The following is a 17,399-nucleotide window of genomic DNA, read 5'->3' as shown; positions in this document are numbered from 1 at the left end:
CAAGTGATGCTGGTTATGATTGTGCCTCTTTGCTCCTGTGACAGCTTTTCTCAGCAGTTCATCAGCTCTTTTGTAGGGGAGTTAAACACGACTAGACTAACTGGTTATTCCCCTCCTGGACTTTCCTTGACCTTTTCGGTGTTTTTGTGGTATTTCTGATAGATGGCATTAACCCTACAGATCAAGATGCAGCCTCATTTGTGTTTTTGGTTTCTGTGGTTTCCTTGGCACACAGAGAGGGAGAAACAAACCGTTTGACTGATTGGGCATCTGGGTGGTCTCTTACTTCTGAAGGCCAATGCCTGATATGGTATGGTGTACACCACTCATGCTCCAAACTTGAGGGTAGGAGAGGGCACCGTGGTCCCCAGAGCCATGTGTTCTTGCAAGGCGGCCACCATGCAGAGGAAGGGGTAGCTTCTTCTCCAACAGATGCAAGCAAACATGGTGGTAACACCATAGCACATGGCTGAGGGTCCAGAAAACCCCTCCATTTGGCTCTGGGAAAGCCTATTAGAAGCCATCATTCTAGGTGTCTCAAAATGTTGCCTTCTAAGTCAAATCCACTCAAATCAAATTAATTTCCTTTCTCTACATCTTTCCGCCTCACACTTCAACTCTAACTAATGTAATACACAGTGTTTTTGAGTTTATCCAGTTCTCATCATCTTACTGTTACCACCTTGCCATCATCATGTGTCACCTGGACGACTGTTACAGCCTCCCCACTGGTTCATCCTGCTTCCACTTTTGCCCCCTCCAGTCCATTTTCTCAGAAAAACCAGAAAAATCATTTTAAAATGCAAACGTGTTAATATACCTCTCTCCTACACACACATGCAGGCATGCATGCACACACACATGCACACATGCATGCCCACACACACACACACCCTTCGTAAACCTCTTGAAGTCATTTTGTTTTCAAAAATCAACCAAAAGACTTAATGTGGCCTTCAGGACCAATATCATCACTCCTGCCTAACTCTTCAAGACCAACTGTGGCCTGCTCTCTGGATTCCATCCAAGCTGGCCTTTCTTTAGCTGTTACAAAGGCCAAATACCTTTCTTGCATCAGAGCCAGTGTGCACAATGTTCATTTGCCTGGACACCCTCTTTTCATGCCCATCCCATCACCTCAATCACACCCACCATCCCTCCTAAATGCAAACATCACTTCTTCATAAGGCACTTCCCTTACCCACAGTGTAAATTAGGACTCATTATTCTCCCACCGGCCTCTATTTTTTGGTCACAACATTTAGCACGTTTTATAAATCCATGTTTACTTGGATGTTTGTTCACTTAATATCAGCCTTTCCTACCCGTAACTAAGTTCCAAAATAGACAGGACCTTGGCTGTTTGGTACACCAGTTGTATCTCAAGGTGAAGACAGTTCTAGATATATGGTGAACTCCTAATCGATGATTTGCTGGGTTTTATCACTTTACTTACAGTCAATTCCAGGCAGGCTATATCTGTATCTTGGTAATAGGAGGAAATATTTTTCAGTTTTTTCACCACCAAGAGCTTCTTTGCGGCTCTCCCTCTCCCCACTGACTTGGTGTATTGAAAGATAGTGGGTAACAACTCTACACATTAAGTCATAATTAGCTTATTTTATCATTTTGTTCATCCAAAGCATGTAATACTGCTAATCAAAGCTTCTAATTAGAAGTAGTGCATGAAGGAGACAATACTCTTAATATTACAGCCCAAAGGAGAGAGACTCGATATTTAGGTTTGCTTTGTAAATGTAGAGCTTGCCTAAGCTTTAAGATGTTGAAATCACTCCAGAAGATCTGTTTGGCCAACAAGGTCCTTCATGCCATGCCTCCTGCCAGCCAGTCTTCTCCTGACATTTGCCACTATCCCGCCCAGCCACGATAATTAAGTTTATGTGGAAGGAAAAACTTCCATTTCACGTCTAGACTCAAGGCACACCTTTGAACCTGCTTCTTCCTTCTTTCAATGACTTGAACTCTCAGTCATCATAGAAAGCCTGGCTCAGATGTCCCCTCCACCAGGGGACAACAGGTTAGGGTTGTCTAAAGGTCCCAACAGGTTAGGGCCTGGGATGGTGGATTTCTACAATACGTGACCTTGCTTAAAGCTTGCTTCTTACTGTGCTGCCTATTACCTGCCCATCTCCTCCTTTAGATCTGAGAGCTTGGAGGTGTTCCTGATGCCCAGCACAATGTTTGGCACATAGTGGGTGCTTAGTAGAAGGAAAGGAAGAAAGGCTAAATGGAGAGAGGAAAGGAAGAAAGGCTAAATGGAGAGAGGGAAGGAGGAAAGAAGAGAAAAGACAGCTTGTGGTTTCGAGTGCTGGAGACCCTGAAGTGAATACAATGGACAGTTTGTGAGACTCTCATGATCTTAGTGGAAGGAAATGACATAACTGAAAATCAGTATCAAGTAATATATGATTAGGGCAGATGCCTGATAGCATTAATTAGGGCTGTAAGAGTCTGTTTAATTTTTTTCTGGAAAATCTGAGAGTAAAGAAAGTAAGAATAAAAACTTATGGAGTCAACAAAAGGCACAACACTGTGAACACATTGGGGAAATTCATGTGTTATGCAGTCTTTGTATGCCAACAAGGAATGGAAAGGAACACTGAAAGTCTCACTTTGGATGGCAATACCATCTCCCAACAAAACGTGGTATGTAGAGAGGTCTATTTCCAGGACACTAACATCGAACAAAAGCAATTCAAAGCCCAGGGCCTTCCTAGTCCTGCTCCAAACCTGAGTGCCCAAGCAGCTCTGCACAAACATTTATATTCTCCATTATTGATCTTTTGGCCCTTCTATCTTCAAGTCCATTTGAGGCAAGCAAGACTGAGAAACCAAGGCTCATTTTTGACCTGCAATCATTGATGATGGTGCTGACTTGCCATCCTATTTATAGGTAGGTGGTAGGCAGGCTCTCCCTCCAGGGTCTCATTGAACCTGATTCTTGGCATGAAGAAAGAATATGAATTGGCTGCACTTTACAGAGAGTGAGAGAAGTCTCAAGGCAGGAAGTCAGGCACTCTGAGGATCTAAGACTCTTGCTCTTCCTAATGAGCCATACTGTCTGGGCATGCTGAAGGCAAAAGGAGGTTGTGGTTCAATTCAGTTTAGTTCACTTCAGCAGCCACCTTGTCATCATTCTCCTCTTTGCTAACATTTTTTGAGCTCTTACTAGATGCCTGGCACCATGTCTAATATCTCTTCTAATCCACAAATCAGCCATTTGAGAAAGGTCCCTTTTACTTGCCATCTTGCACTTTATGTATTAGGAAGCCAAGTCTCAGAGAGCAAACACCATTCACCAGCCAGGTTTGAAACCAGACCTGTTCTACTTCACAGACTGAGTTCTTAACTTCTGGATGCTGCTGTTGAATCCACCATTCTACCACCTTTTGCTTCTTCACTTTAGTCTCTGTGGTTGCTCATTTCCATCTGGTTCTCTGACTTGCTGCTTTACACAACGGCAGCAAACTACAGTCCACGGGCCAAATCTTGCCTGCTACCTGTTTGGGTAAATTCAGTTTAATTGGAATATCACTATGCTTGTTCATTTACATATTGCCCATGTGTGCTTTCAGGCTGCAATGGTAGAGTTGAGTACTTGAAAAAAGACCACATGGCCTACACAGCTGCAAATATTTACTTTCTAACCCTTGATTGAAAGAGCTTTTTGACCCCTGATATAGTAGATAAGATAGACACTATGTTAAGAGCTTAACTGTCATTCTTTCATTGAACTCATACTGCAATCCGGTGTGTGGTGTTGTTGTTGTTGTTGTTTTGTGTGTGTGTGTGTGCATGTAGAGGATACTCCTAGCAATCCCATGTTGCAGATAAGAAAACTGAGGCTCAAAGAGTTGAAACATCCTGACCAAGGTCACAGAGCTAGTAAATGAGACAGCTGGATTTTAAACCCAGGCAGCCTGGCTCTAGAACCTATGCTCCTAACCATACAGTACACCTGGCTACTGTGGGCCCAACACTGTGCAGGCACCAATCACATGGTGCTGAGCAATATACGGCCCTTCCCAAGTGGAGCCCCCATGAGAAAGGAGACCATGGCAGCCAGTTGATGGGCAGAGGAGAGCTGGGGTAGAGCTGTGGGAGCCCCAGGGACACATACTTGTTCATGCAGCCTCAGTCAGCCCCAGAAGCTCAGAACGTACTGATGAAAGCTGGGACACACAAAGGAAGAACAACACACAAGAAGGTTGGTGGCAGGTGACAGAGTCACTTCTGACAGGGGACTCTCTCCCCAAATCCACTGACAATTGCTCAGCCAAATTATTTCCTAATACTCTTCATCTTAAAGAATCATTTTAAAAAGTGATTTGATTGCTCTAGCTAGCCTGCTCCTTTATTTCTAGGGGAGCAGCTTTGTAGGAAATGGTTTATATTAGAGTTGTTCATCTGCGTTCAAGGGAGGAAAGCTCAGCTCTTCTTTTGAGAGTCCACTCCTCTATTACATAGACCTGGAGAAAATTAAAGTATCCTGGGATGAAGGAATCATCTCTTTGCTCTCTAAGAATGCAGTGAGAGCTTCCCCATGTGGCTTTGACGATGGCCTTCTAGACAAATGCTTGCATGGACAGGGAGCTCACCCCGCCACAAGGCAGAGTTGCATTACTTGAGTTTGAGGGAACTTCTGTCTTTAGCTGAAACTCAGTTTGCATCCCCAGGCTCTCAACCATGGGGCTGTGGTTCTGTCTCTGGAAATATTACAGGGCAACCCTACTTCCCACTTGATACAGTAGTGAAGTCTTTAAAGGGACCATCATGTCTTTCCGTTTGCTCTTCTCTTGGTTAAAGAGCTCACATTCCTGGCCGAGTACGGTGGCTCACACTTGTAATCCCAGCACTTTGGGAGGAAGAGGCAGGAGGATCATGTGGTTAGGAGATCGAGACCATCCCTTCCAACATGGTGAAATCCTGTCTCTACTTAAAAAAATACAAAAATAATTAGCTGGGTGTGGTGGTGTGTGCCTGCAATCCCAGCTACTTGGGAGGCTGAGGCACGAGAATTGCTTGAACCCAGGAGGTGGAAGGTGCAGTGAGCCGAGATCATGCCAATGCACTCCAGCCTGGTGGCAGAGCAAGACTCTGTCTCAAAAAAAAGAGCTCACATTTCTTCAACCATTTTTATTGTGATACTTTCCAAATCTCATAAGGATTCTCTTTCTCATAGAGAAAGCCTAAAATTTTAGATGTGTAAATAAATTCATAATAAATATTCTTATGATAATTTTCTCTTAGAGTTCAAGGCTACAAAAGAAGGTTGTTACTCATGATGAAATGTCTAGCACTAAGCAATAAGTAATGATAAAAATATGTCTTACTATGATCCCTTTCTGCCTTGGTTTACTAGGAAGCTCACGTCAAAGTTGATGCTCAGTTTTTCTCCTCTTTATTAACTTTATTTTTTACCTCTCATCTTCTGTCATCTACTAATTGCTTTTAGTTGTATGGCATCTGCATTTTATTATAAACATTTATCCTCTTCTACATTATCAATCGGCTCCCACACCCACTGTAAGCAGCGGGTAGGGACTATATCATAAATATTCCTGCTTCACACAGATGAGAGTTTGAGTGGCGACTAGTGAGTGATGGAAATCTTTGCTGGTTCTCACACTTTGATAATAATAATGATGATACTGCCTATAGTAATAATGCTAGTAATCATAATAGGAGCCAAAGTTTATTAAGTGGTTCCGGCCTGACAGGCGCTTTTCTGAAAGCTTTATGAGTGTGTCACCTCATTTAAATCTTACAGCCAGCTTCTTAAGTAATATTATTAGCTACAGCTTCTTAAGTAATATTATTAGCCACATATTACAGATGAGAAAATCATAGCCCAGAGAGGTTAAGTAATTTACCCTCCAACAAAGATGCAGAAAATGGCAGAGCCAGCATTGAAATCTAAGCCGTCTGTTTTCAGAATGCAAGCTCTCGTCCACCATGCCACACTACCTAAATTACCAGACCACCCCCAGCCACTCCACATGGGATTTAAGGGGTCCTGGTACTTCAGATAAACTCTGAACCCATAAGATTCTGGATCTCATCCAGAATGGGGAATGTTGATGTGAGCTTTAAGAAGTTGCTCACTGCTGACTGCCTCCCCGCCCCCCAACCCCAGGAGCAATGGTTTCTGGCTCTTTCACCATCTGCCTGCATGCTCTGGGAGCTCCTTCCAATCCCTGTGCCCCAGTGCAGCCAATCAGGCTCGGACATGGGACTGGGAAACAGAAAGGCTGTCCTAGTCGTTGGCCCAGAAAGGATCATGGAGGGTGGCCAAGGCCAGGCTTGAGATCATATCATTCACATAAAGGTCCCTGTTCAGGCAAGACAAGGGTAGTGGTAATCAGGGACATCTCCAGGCCAGAAAATAGGGAAGAAGGAAGGAAGGTTGGAAGCCAAGAGGTCTGCTGGCTGATTCTTACTATATCTATTATGTGCCAGGCACTGCGTTATGTGAGCCAAATGCTCCTTTCATTTTCAAATGAGGAAACTGAGAACCCAGATATGAGATGACTTGTCCTAGGTCATTCAGCAAGTTTAGGTGTAAGTGCATGAATAACTCTTTGTAAGAGAAAGGCTTTGCCAAGTCACGATAAGTATTTCATTCCAGGAGATGGAATGTCACCCTGCTCTCGGGGGCTGTGGTTACAATAGGTAACATGGAGGGAAGGTGGAACCCCCAGTGGCTGGAGTCAGGGTGAAAGCATGGGGCACTGAAGGAGCTTTAGGGAGTGTGATCCTACCCCCAAAAGAAGAGGATGCATGAATGCTGGCTGCTGGCTGCTTTTCTCTAGGGGCAGGGGAGAAGACTCAGGTGAGTACAGGTGATTAGGAGTGAGACCACCCCCTGTCCCCGGATCTCCAGGAAAGTTCTCCACCCAGCTCAGTGCCTTTCCTAGTCTCCTATCCTGGAGAGTGAGAAGTGGGGTTGAGGCTGGGTGGTTCTCTCTACCATATGCTCTTCCCTTTGCAAGAAACAAGAGAGGGAAGGAGGAGGGAGAGAAAGGAAGGGAGGAAAGGAGAAAGAAGGAAGGGGGACATTAAACATGAGCTTTTATACTTCTGGATTTGACCAGCATCCATGAGAAAAAGGACATCCTTTGTCATTAGGCAAACACCGTGAGCCCATCAAGTGAGAGGCAATTAAAGGTGTGCTACACAGCCTGTGATTTGCATGGGAGGTGGATGGGGCTTCACAGCTTGTACAGGCAGAGAGCCTAAGTCCCAGAATGCAACATCGATTCCAGCAATGGTCTGAGATTCCTGCACGAGAGGAGGAAATGAATGACAAAAAGCCACAGAGATGTTCTTGGCCCCTTAAGAAATGGCAGACCTCACGGGGGGCCACAACACCAAAACCAGCAGACAGGACATTTGGCAGCATTTTCTCCTTGAGTTTCGTTTTTATTACCTCTGCCTTTTAATGTTACTTGAGATTTGCCACAACCCCCGCATGGACTCTCAAAACCTGGGATTTTGTCCCGTCTCTGTGTAACCTGGGGCCCAGTGCATAACGGTAACCATGGTAAAGATAAGAACAGTGGAAGTCACCATTTACTGAGCACCTACTGTGTGTTGCACATGCTGCTGGGCACGCTGTTTACTCATCTCAGAAATGAAGAGTGGGCTCTTTAATGGCACTGGAGTCATGCGCTTTTGCAAACTGCTTGCTGCCACCGAGTTCTCTGTTCATCTGTGATTAGATCAGACCATAAACTTCCCCCCTTCTCTTCCCCTCATGAAAATTCTGCAGTGTAGGCAGGGATCCAGAAGTGGGAAAACCTTCATTGCAGCTGCCTGCCAGTGCTTTGCTGTACCAGGGTGGATGGCGCACTGCAGAGTCCAGGGCCCGACAGTTGTCCTTGGTGGGTGTGCAATGTGTATCTATGTCAGGAGAAGGGGGTACTTCCAAGTCATGCTGTGGGCCAATCCTGCCAGCCCCCACCCAAGGCACCTCTAAGAGGCACCCAGCTTCTTCTGGCCTCCATTAGAAGCTCTCTGATCTAATGAAATTTCTGCTGTCCTTTTGGTCCTGCCAGACCACCTTCATCTTGGGCAAATCTCGCACCTCTCTACCAGTTCCCTCATCTGCAAAATGGGAGTGATAATGCCTAGTCTTGGCAAAACTTGTTGTGAGGTGGAAAAGGGCTAGTAAATCTAAAAATGCTTTGAAAACTTTGGCAGTGCTATTGACAAGCAAGGGGTCACTGGAGTCTGTCGTTTTTAGTACAACGACTAGTATTTTAATCAGCCAAATGTATGTGACTGGTCTATACTGGAGCATAGGTCCCTTCAGAATGGAAAGACTTTTCCAATTTTATTCATAATTTCTTTAGACAATCTACAGGAAGAGATTGTCAAGTGTAAACAGAGTTTCCAAGTACCACAAAACCACAGAAAGTGATGCTGAGATGGAAAACGATTTTCCTGCCTTCTTCCATTCCAACTGGATCCCTCTCCCACGTGGAAAATGTTGACACGTCAACATTGAAAAATAACTTAGAAGTGGCCTGTGCCAACTCTGTACCCTATGAGTAAATCTGTTCACAGCAATGCAAATCATTGGCTGTCTGGCTTCCTGTTGTTTTTTTCTGGATGGAGCTGATGGAGAAGAGGGGTGAAACATGACCACCCACTTCTGCTCTCTCCCTTCCATCTGACACACAGAGCTATTCCTCTGACAACAAATCAAAAAGATTCTAGATTCTTCTATCTGTTTGAGCAGGCAGCTCCCCCAGTGTTTGACCCCAGGAAAAATAAATCAAATTATTTAAAGTCAAAAAGTGGTATGACCTAAAAAAAAAAAAGGGTAAGAAAATGTCCCCAGTTATGTAGTGAAAAACAAATGGATTGAAAAATATCAGAAAAATCTCTGGAGAGAAATCAAAATGCTGAGAAATACAGAGATAATATTAAGCCAATGCTCTTTCTTCTATGAGAAGCTGGATGAATTGACCAGCAGTTGCATCTGGTGGTAGTAAAGGTTTTCCCCTGGAGAAAGCAAGCTGGAGGTGACCTTTCAGATTCAGCAGCAGCAGCAGCAGCAGCAGCAGCAGCAGCAGCAGCAGCAGCAGCAGCAGCAGCAGCAGCAGCAGCAGCAGCCAATGCCTCTGGCTAGAGGGGTGAATGTACCACAGAATTGTCCCTACAGGGCAGGTGCCCTGAGGCTTGCAAAAGAGGAAATTCAAGAGATGCTGATTCCTCACCCTTGACATAGAATAGCCAAAGGAATGAATCACTGACCCTAAAACATTTATAAAGATGCAAGAGAGAAGGAGAAGGCAAGAGAAGGGGCTAGAGAGGAACAAAAGAAATGAAGGAAGAGGAAGGGCAGGGTGTGGAAAAGAGGAGGGCAAGAAAGGTGGTGAGACAAAGAGCAGGGAGGAGAGGGGAGAAATGAAATGGGGAGCCATGCCGGAGAAAGCAGAAGAGAAGAAGGGGAAAAGAAGGAGTGAAGACAGAGGGAAACACAATAAAAGAGAAAGGAGAGACGAAATCCAGAGGATAATCCAGCTTGATTTGTAACCTTTCATGTCTTAGGCTGGTCATGTTTGTTATGTTCACTCTACTGTCCTCTGTGCTGTCTTGCACACCTGAAACATTTTATTATGTTTTTGAAAAAAGAAAGAGAAGGTAGAAGAAAGGATAAAAATGAAGAGGAGGTAGAGGTAGATGGTAGTCATATCTCCCTGGGTGTCTGTGACAAATGCAATTAGAGGGCTGGAGTGGTAGAAAAAAATAGCATTAGTGGCTTGCCCATCCATCGGAGAGGCCTCTGGGATCAGAAAGCCTGTCTTCTCCACCAGGTCTGGTTCCAAATGAGGCACCTGAGCTGGAACCAGGTGGGCCATGGCCCTCAACCTTTGTCACTGGTGTATTGGAGAACAGGAGAACCTGGATTGACATTAGTTCCACTTCTGCCTTCAACTCAGTGTGTCACTTGTGCAGTTCCACAAATGTTCCCCTAGCTCCTGCTCCATGCTAGAAGCTGTGTGGGGGTAGGGGATACACATCAGCAAGTTTGTTCTTCTTGAAGCATTTGCAGGTAGAAGACAGCTGCTCAGAGTCTCAGTTTCCCCATCTCTATAATGAGGGGGGTTGTCTTCGTGGTTTTTAGGTTTGCTTTGAGTCCCAGGACTGAGTCCCCTACATTTTCTAGAACAACTCCACTTTATTGTGTTTTAGATATTGGAATTGTGCTTAAGCTTGGATTTGGAAGGCTGATTTTACCGCTAAAGGAATTTTGAAAATCATTAAATAAGATTCTCCCCAAGGTCTAAAGTTTGTTGTAGTTGTTGTTGTTGTTGTTGTTGTTTTTCTTTTCTTTTTTCTTTTCTTTTTTCTTTTTTTTTTTTTTTTTGAGACGGAATCTTGCACTGTTGCCCAGGCTGGAGTGCAATGGCGCAATCTCGGCTCACTGCAACCTCCGCCTCCCAGGTTCAAGCGATTCTCTTTGCCTCAGCCTGCCAAGTAGCTGGGATTACAGGTGCCTGCCACCACACTCAGCGAATTTTTTTGCGTTTTTAGTAGAGATGTGGTTTCACTATGTTGGCCAAGCTGGTCCAAGCTGGTCTTGAACTCCTGACCTTGTGATCCACCTGCCTTGACCTCCCAAAGTGCTGGGATTATGGGTGTGAACCACCGTGCCTGGCTGACTTTGTTCTTTTTGAAGCACTTGCAGGTAGAAGACAGCTGCTCAGAGTCTTAGTTTCCCCATCTCTATAATGAGGGGGGTTGTCTTCGTGGTTTTTAGGTTTGCTTTGAGTCCCAGGACTGAGTCCCCTACATTTTCTAGAACAACTCCACTTTATTCTGTTTTAGATATTGGAATTGTGCTTAAGCTTGGATTTGGAAAGCTGATTTTACTGCTAAGGGAATTTTGAAAATCGTTAAATAAGATTCTACCCAAGATCTAAAGTTTTAAACTTCTCTGTTCTATTTCTAAGGTTGTATGATTCCTTGAAGCCTCTAACTATAAGAATTTACTCTATTCATTCATTCAACAAATACTAAAGTTCTTCAATAAATGGGAGCAGAGACAGATAATAAACAAATAAGCTAATAGGACAGGGTTTTGCTGCACAGAGGGACACGGAAGGGGAGAGGGGGTCAGGGAGTGTCTCCTGGAGATGACAGGCTTGGAAGGATCTGGGGAAACAGGAGTCCTAACAAAAGGAATAGCAGATTTGAAAGCCAGATGATGAGAATGAATCTAGCATGTTCAGGGCCAGGGACCATGTCACAGAAAAGGGGGAAAGTGGCATGAGATGAGATGGGACAAGGAAGGTAGGCAGGGGCCAGATGACATAGGGTTGTGGCTTGTGTTCAAGGTTGTGGCGCTGAAAGTTATGGAACTAGTTTGGATTTTAATTTAAATGTAGTGGGACACCTTTGCAGGGTTTCAAAGAGGGGCCTGATGTGATCTGATTAAATATTATCAAGATTACTGTGGCTGCTGTGTGGAGGACAGATGGTAAAGAGGACAAGAGAGGGGGACACTCACAGTGATACAGGTGAGAGATGATGGAGACCTGGGTGTGAATACCAGAATTTGTGCAAAAAAGTCAAACATGGTATATAGAAAGATGAGAACAAGATTTCACAATCAGTACATATCCAACATCTTTCAGGGTCCCAAATATATAAGTCTGGATCTTAACCTCACCTTTTGGTGCCCAATTTTTTCCTCAAGTCAACCCATGTGCTATAAAGAAAGTCAATTCCCTTTGTTTCTTTGACCACTTACAACAGAATGTAGATTTAGGCAGATCCCCAAAATATACCCTTTTCCTTACTGAGAAAGCTGCCGGAAAGGGGTATATTTTTGGAATATATAATTTGGAAAATTAGCTTTCCAAATTTCAAATTGGAAAGATAAGTGGATACTTGGACCTTGATTTCAGATGAGTATGGAATAACCCTTACCAACAGATTTGACCAAGCAATTAACTGAAGACAAATGGAAGGAAAACAAACTTTGAACCACAAGGCCCAGAGGTGAATGATCAACAGTAAATGGCTCCTTAAAGACTCAGCACTGTGCTTAGGACTTTGGAGGATAGAAAAAGAGTGGAAGACATATCCCTACACTTTAGAAATGCACCCTGTAACTGAGGAAACAGGACTAACACATAAAGTAATTAGATGTCTGGCCAGCTAAATGGAGGGAGAGTAGGGGTCTCCACCAGAGCCCCGAGGCTGGCAGCAGGAAGACAGGGTTCCAGTCTACCTCTGTGACTTAGGACAAGTCATCGAGTCCTTCTGGATTGAATTCCTCTTCTTTAAAACAGGGATAATGCTTCCCAGCCTCCCTAGTGGGGATTACATGGGATTTGAAAATGCTTTGTAAGTTGTAAAGTGTGGTGTAAACAGTAAAGGTTATTATTACTAAGTTCAGAGAAGGGAGACAGCAATGTGTCAGCAAACAAAGCCTCCTCTGAAAAACAACCTAATCAAGAGCCTCCTGCTCAAAAACCACCAATGACTTCCCAGTGCCTAAAGCGGAGGTTGTCAAACTATGGCTCCCAGGCCAAATCCATTCAGTTGCATATTTTATAAAAAAAGTTTTATTGGAACACAACCAGAGCCATTTGTTTACATATTGTCTATGACTTATTTCTTGCCACAATGGCAGATCTGAATGGTTGCAACAGAAACTGTGTGGCCAGCAAAGATGGAAATATTTACTATCTGGCCCTTTAAAGAAAAAACTTGCTGACTCCTGGCGTAAAGGATAGTCTGAACCCCAGTTAACACGTAAAGCACCCTGTTATGTAAGGCAGAATTTGGATGCATGAAATGAATCAGATACCTTCCTCTAAGTCCTCCCCTACCCTGTACAACGTTTTGTAGCAATTCTTAGGAACAGATTCCATATGAGGTTGGCATTACAAGGTCCTTTCTTAGTGCTACAATAGGGATCAGGTCTTTTTCCTCCTTGGAATCTCCACAGTATTTATTACAGTGCCCACCTCACAACAGAATCTAAATAAAGTTTAACCAAATTAAAGCTGCCGTAAATAGAGAAAGCATAGTAGACTAGAGAACAGACATGAGACCTACTGATAATAAATCTTTGAAAGGAAAAAAAATGTTGGAAGTGAATTAATTCCTTCACTCTTAATTAGTTATGCAAATATTTATTCCATGCGACTATCCAACTATTCCATGTCTTAGAAGCTAAGGCAAATTAGATAATACAGGATTATATTCATTTGTTTTACAAGAGTTTATATAAGACCCTCTGTGTCAAGCGGAGGGGTAAGGACTCGGAGTAGACCATCACCACATGTCTCTCAAGGAGCTTAGAGTCTAGTTGAAGAGGCTAGAAGTCAGCAGATCATCACAATATGGAGAGACAAGCACAATGCTAAAGACACAAAGTACAGAGACGGCAGGGAGATAGGACTTCTTGCACAAAGGAATGCCATCTTTGTACATTCCTTCCCATGAATGCACCTACAGTTTACTATCCCAAGGGAAAGAGGAGAGACAAAGACAAATTCACAAGTATCTCATGGCTACCAGCTGGGTTCTATCTGAAGAGTGAACATTGACTATCCTGACCATTTCATATAGATTATTTCATTTAATTCTCACAACCAGTTTAGGCGGTTTTACAAAGATCAAGTCACTTGTTCCAAGTCAATAGTCAGAAAGTGGAAGAGTCTCATCTACGTAGATCTTAAGCAAAAGCCTATGCACTTAACCCCTCACTGTATGGCCTAAATACACTGAGAAAAGAGGACTGGGCAGGAATTCCAGAGAAAGCCTACAGTTTGCAACCTACAGAGATATTGTCCAATGTTTCTGTATCTACTGAATGGACACTGATTCCATGAGGACCATTTGCTATGGGCCAAAGGCATAGATGGAACATAAACAGTTGGTTCATGTTCACTAAAGTCAACAATCAAGGGAGGACAGAATAAAGTGTTGCAAAGATCAGTAATAATTCCAGCCGTAGGGCAGCTGTGACCACCTCTGGGGAACGATTCTGGATCCTGGGCCAGGATATTAATTTAGCCCTAACCACCAATGCCTAGGGAAATGTGAATTAATGGACAACTGGGAGCCCATAAGACTTAAGGGCCTCCAGAGGGTGCTTTTAGCCAGATGTATTCCCCAGGATGTGTCTGTGCAAGGGTCATGATGGACATCAAGGGCAGAAGAGTTCGGACACAAAATATTTTTGTCAAGAGAAAATTTTGTATTTCCTAAACTTCCTAGGTTCTGTCTAAAAACACGAGAGTTTCCACATTCGTTTGACTATTCAAATTTTCATTTTCAACTTTTCAGCCTTTATTTGTATCAAACGTTGTGTAAAACCAATAAACATGTGAAAAAATGTCCACTCATATAAATTCCATATCGAGAATAATGAGATACAATTTCTTTTCTACTTTATTGGCAATGATTAAAAACAATCATCATAAATTGACCAAGCACAGTGACAAAGAGGTTCTGGTGAAAGGCCTTCTCATGCAGTAATGGCAGAGTTGCACGTTAGTAGAACTTTATAGAAGGATGAGTGGTAACATGGTAGTATCAACAAAATGTAAAATGCACAGCTACTTTGACTCACTAATTCTTCTTCTAGGCATTTATTTCAAGGAGATAATTAGACAAGAACTCCAAGATTTACATAAAAAATTTTATTTATAGACTTTTAAATAATACCAAATATTTAGAAACAACCTAAATATCCACAAAAATACTATTTAAATAGAGAATTGTATAACTAGACAAATTCATGTTAGCCTACTTAAAAGGACAGTGTGATCTGTACACCATAATGTGTAACTTTCTCCAGGTTGCTCAGTGAACAAAAGGCTTTCTGTCCATAAGCTTGTCTGTGTATGCAATTTCTGTGCAAGCATTGCACAGGGAGACGGCTAGAATGAATGTCACCAAATTGTTGGTGCACTGTGGCTCTTTCTGGGTGGTAAGATTTCAGGTGATTTTTTTTCTTCCTTTTGTTGTTTATTTGTATTATTTGAATTTTTACAATGAACAACTAATATCTTTATAAGCAGAAAACCAACTGCTTTTAAAGATCAAAAGAAAACATCTAAAGGATACATAAACTTCCTGGAGAAAAGGCAGGGCTAACACCAGAATAATGACTGACTTTCAGAATGAAAATGTGGAGGGAGTTTGAAACCTGCTTGCTAGCCTTGCACAAAAATATTAATCTTTCCAGTCCTGAAGAAGGCAGGAAGGCCCAACGGTGAGAAGCCTGTGCTTCAGGGTCAGTCTGTGGGTCCAAATGACAGCTCCATCACTTATCAGTGTGAATAACTTGGTATAAATATATTCATCTTCTGTGCCTCAGTTTCCTCATTTATAAAGTGGGGAACTGATCGCACCTGCCTCTACGAGTGTCATAGGATTAAGGAAGAGAGTAAATGAAACATACCAATCACAATGCCTGGCACATAATCAATGCACTAGACATTAGCTCTTATGAAAACCAGCCTCAGACAATCATAGCCTGTGTGAGTTATCGTTCCCAGAATGAAGTGCTAATGAGCAGTTAAGAAGAAAGCAAAAAACAATTAGTCAAGGAAACCCTCAAAAGTAGACATATAAATACCTAGGCTCTGCAGTACAAAGATGAAGAGTATGAACTGCATGTTTTCAAGCATGTGACCATCTCACAAATTTCAGCTGCTTACTCTGCAAAACGGGGATAATATACAGGAGGTTATTTTGAGGATTAAGTGCCAGGTGCTAACATAGCATTTAACAGTGAGTTGTTAATACATATTTGTTACTATTAATGAAAATAACTATTATGGACTAGGGAATTGGGTACTGAGCTCCCCATTATCATAGGTATCCAGGCAGGCTTAATTATTATCTGAGGAGGAAGATGCAGAAAGGATTTAGTCATGGACTGAGGAAATTGTCTCCGGGATTCTCCCAGACCTAAAAGTCCTACACGAAGTCATTGAAACATAGAACCAATTCTAAAAGTTGCATTGTTTGGAATTTTTATGTAAAGCAACTTGGGACCAGTAGGTTCATCTCCTCAGAGAGGTATGTGACAATGCCACTCTCAGAAGCCAACCCTGCTCTTCAAACAGGCAAGGCAAATGAGGAACCACCTGCTCATGAAACTCTGCTCATTCTGTCCCAGGATGGCTCATTTTGTTCTCACGCCACTAATAAAGACATACCAGAGACTGTGTAATTTATAAAGAAAAAGAGGGTTTTTTTCTTTATAAAGAGAGATGCAGATCTCTCCAGATATGCAAGGGTCTTTTACCCTTGTTCTTAGCAACTGTCAACATATCATGCAGATCCCAAAAGGGCAGAGTCATAACTTCATAGTTAAGAATGCAGACTTCGGAATGACAGACACCTGGGTTCAAATTCTAGCTCCTCTACTGAGTACTTACCCTCTCTAAGCTTCAATTTCCCCATAAGTCTAAGGGGGATAATGGCACCTCATGGATTTTTTGTAAGGATTAAATGAGATAATGCAATATTGGAAAAGCAGTAGGATATGTTTAGGCAAGTTACTTAACCCTTCTGGGCCTCGGTTTATTCAACTGTAAATGGGGACAAAAATATTATCTACCTTATAGAGTAGTTTGTGATTAATGAATGAGTTATGGCTTGGAAAGCGCTTAGAACAGCATCTGTCACATTAGTTAGTACTCAGTAAATATGAGTTGTTTTAATTAATGCATGTAAAGTCCTCAGCATGGTAAGTATGTGCTCAATAAATGGTGGCTATTATTATTATGAGGTAGCTGTTCCTCAGAGAAGTTCATGCACATTTATCTCCTGAAAAGCAATAAGAAATGAAGACATCAGGGGAGAATTTTGTCCTTAAATAAATGTTGCAGTCATAGCAGAACGAGTTCACAGGTCCTGTTGCCCTAGCAGGATACCCTAGGACCTTCACTCCTCTTCATGCCCAGGCTCTCTTTAATTCACAAGGACCTGCCCTTCATACAACCATCCACTTTTTCAACAAATTCTCCTTAAGCACCTATAGTGAGCCAGAAAGAGGGCTAGGAATGCTCAAGCAGTGAATGAGATGGTTCCAGCCTCTGCCCTCCTGGAGTCTACAGGGTAGTGGAGGAGATGCACATTAAATAAATACATACACAAATGCTTATTTAATAACAGTTGCAATTTGTATTGTGAAAAATGTGACAAGGATGTACAATGGGTCCTGATGTGGTCTTGGCACTGGGTGTGTGAGTAAGAGGGAGACATTGTAAAGGCTGCCTGAGAAATTGCTGGGACTTGACTGATGAACAGGAGTTGGCTGAGTGCTGTGCAGAAATGGAGAGAGAAAAGGGTCCAGGCAGACGGGCATTTTGTTCCAAGGCCCTGCACCCAAA

At 42.8% G+C, this 17,399-nt stretch overlaps 2 protein-coding genes across 3 annotated transcripts in view; one reads left to right on the top strand and one right to left on the bottom strand.

Annotated features, from left to right (window-relative positions):
* Positions 1 to 17,399, bottom strand: part of DOCK2 (dedicator of cytokinesis 2) — a 446,463-nt gene that overhangs the window by 178,664 nt on the left and 250,400 nt on the right. The gene's annotated exons all lie outside the window — the stretch shown is intronic.
* Positions 1 to 17,399, top strand: part of INSYN2B (inhibitory synaptic factor family member 2B) — a 118,670-nt gene that overhangs the window by 77,616 nt on the left and 23,655 nt on the right. The gene's annotated exons all lie outside the window — the stretch shown is intronic.

Source organism: Pan paniscus, chromosome 4 (assembly GCF_029289425.2).
Source record: "Pan paniscus chromosome 4, NHGRI_mPanPan1-v2.0_pri, whole genome shotgun sequence".
Classification (NCBI taxonomy): Eukaryota; Metazoa; Chordata; class Mammalia; order Primates; family Hominidae; genus Pan; species Pan paniscus.
Note: the sequence above shows the minus strand (reverse complement) of the source record. Positions and strands in the feature narration are given on the sequence as shown.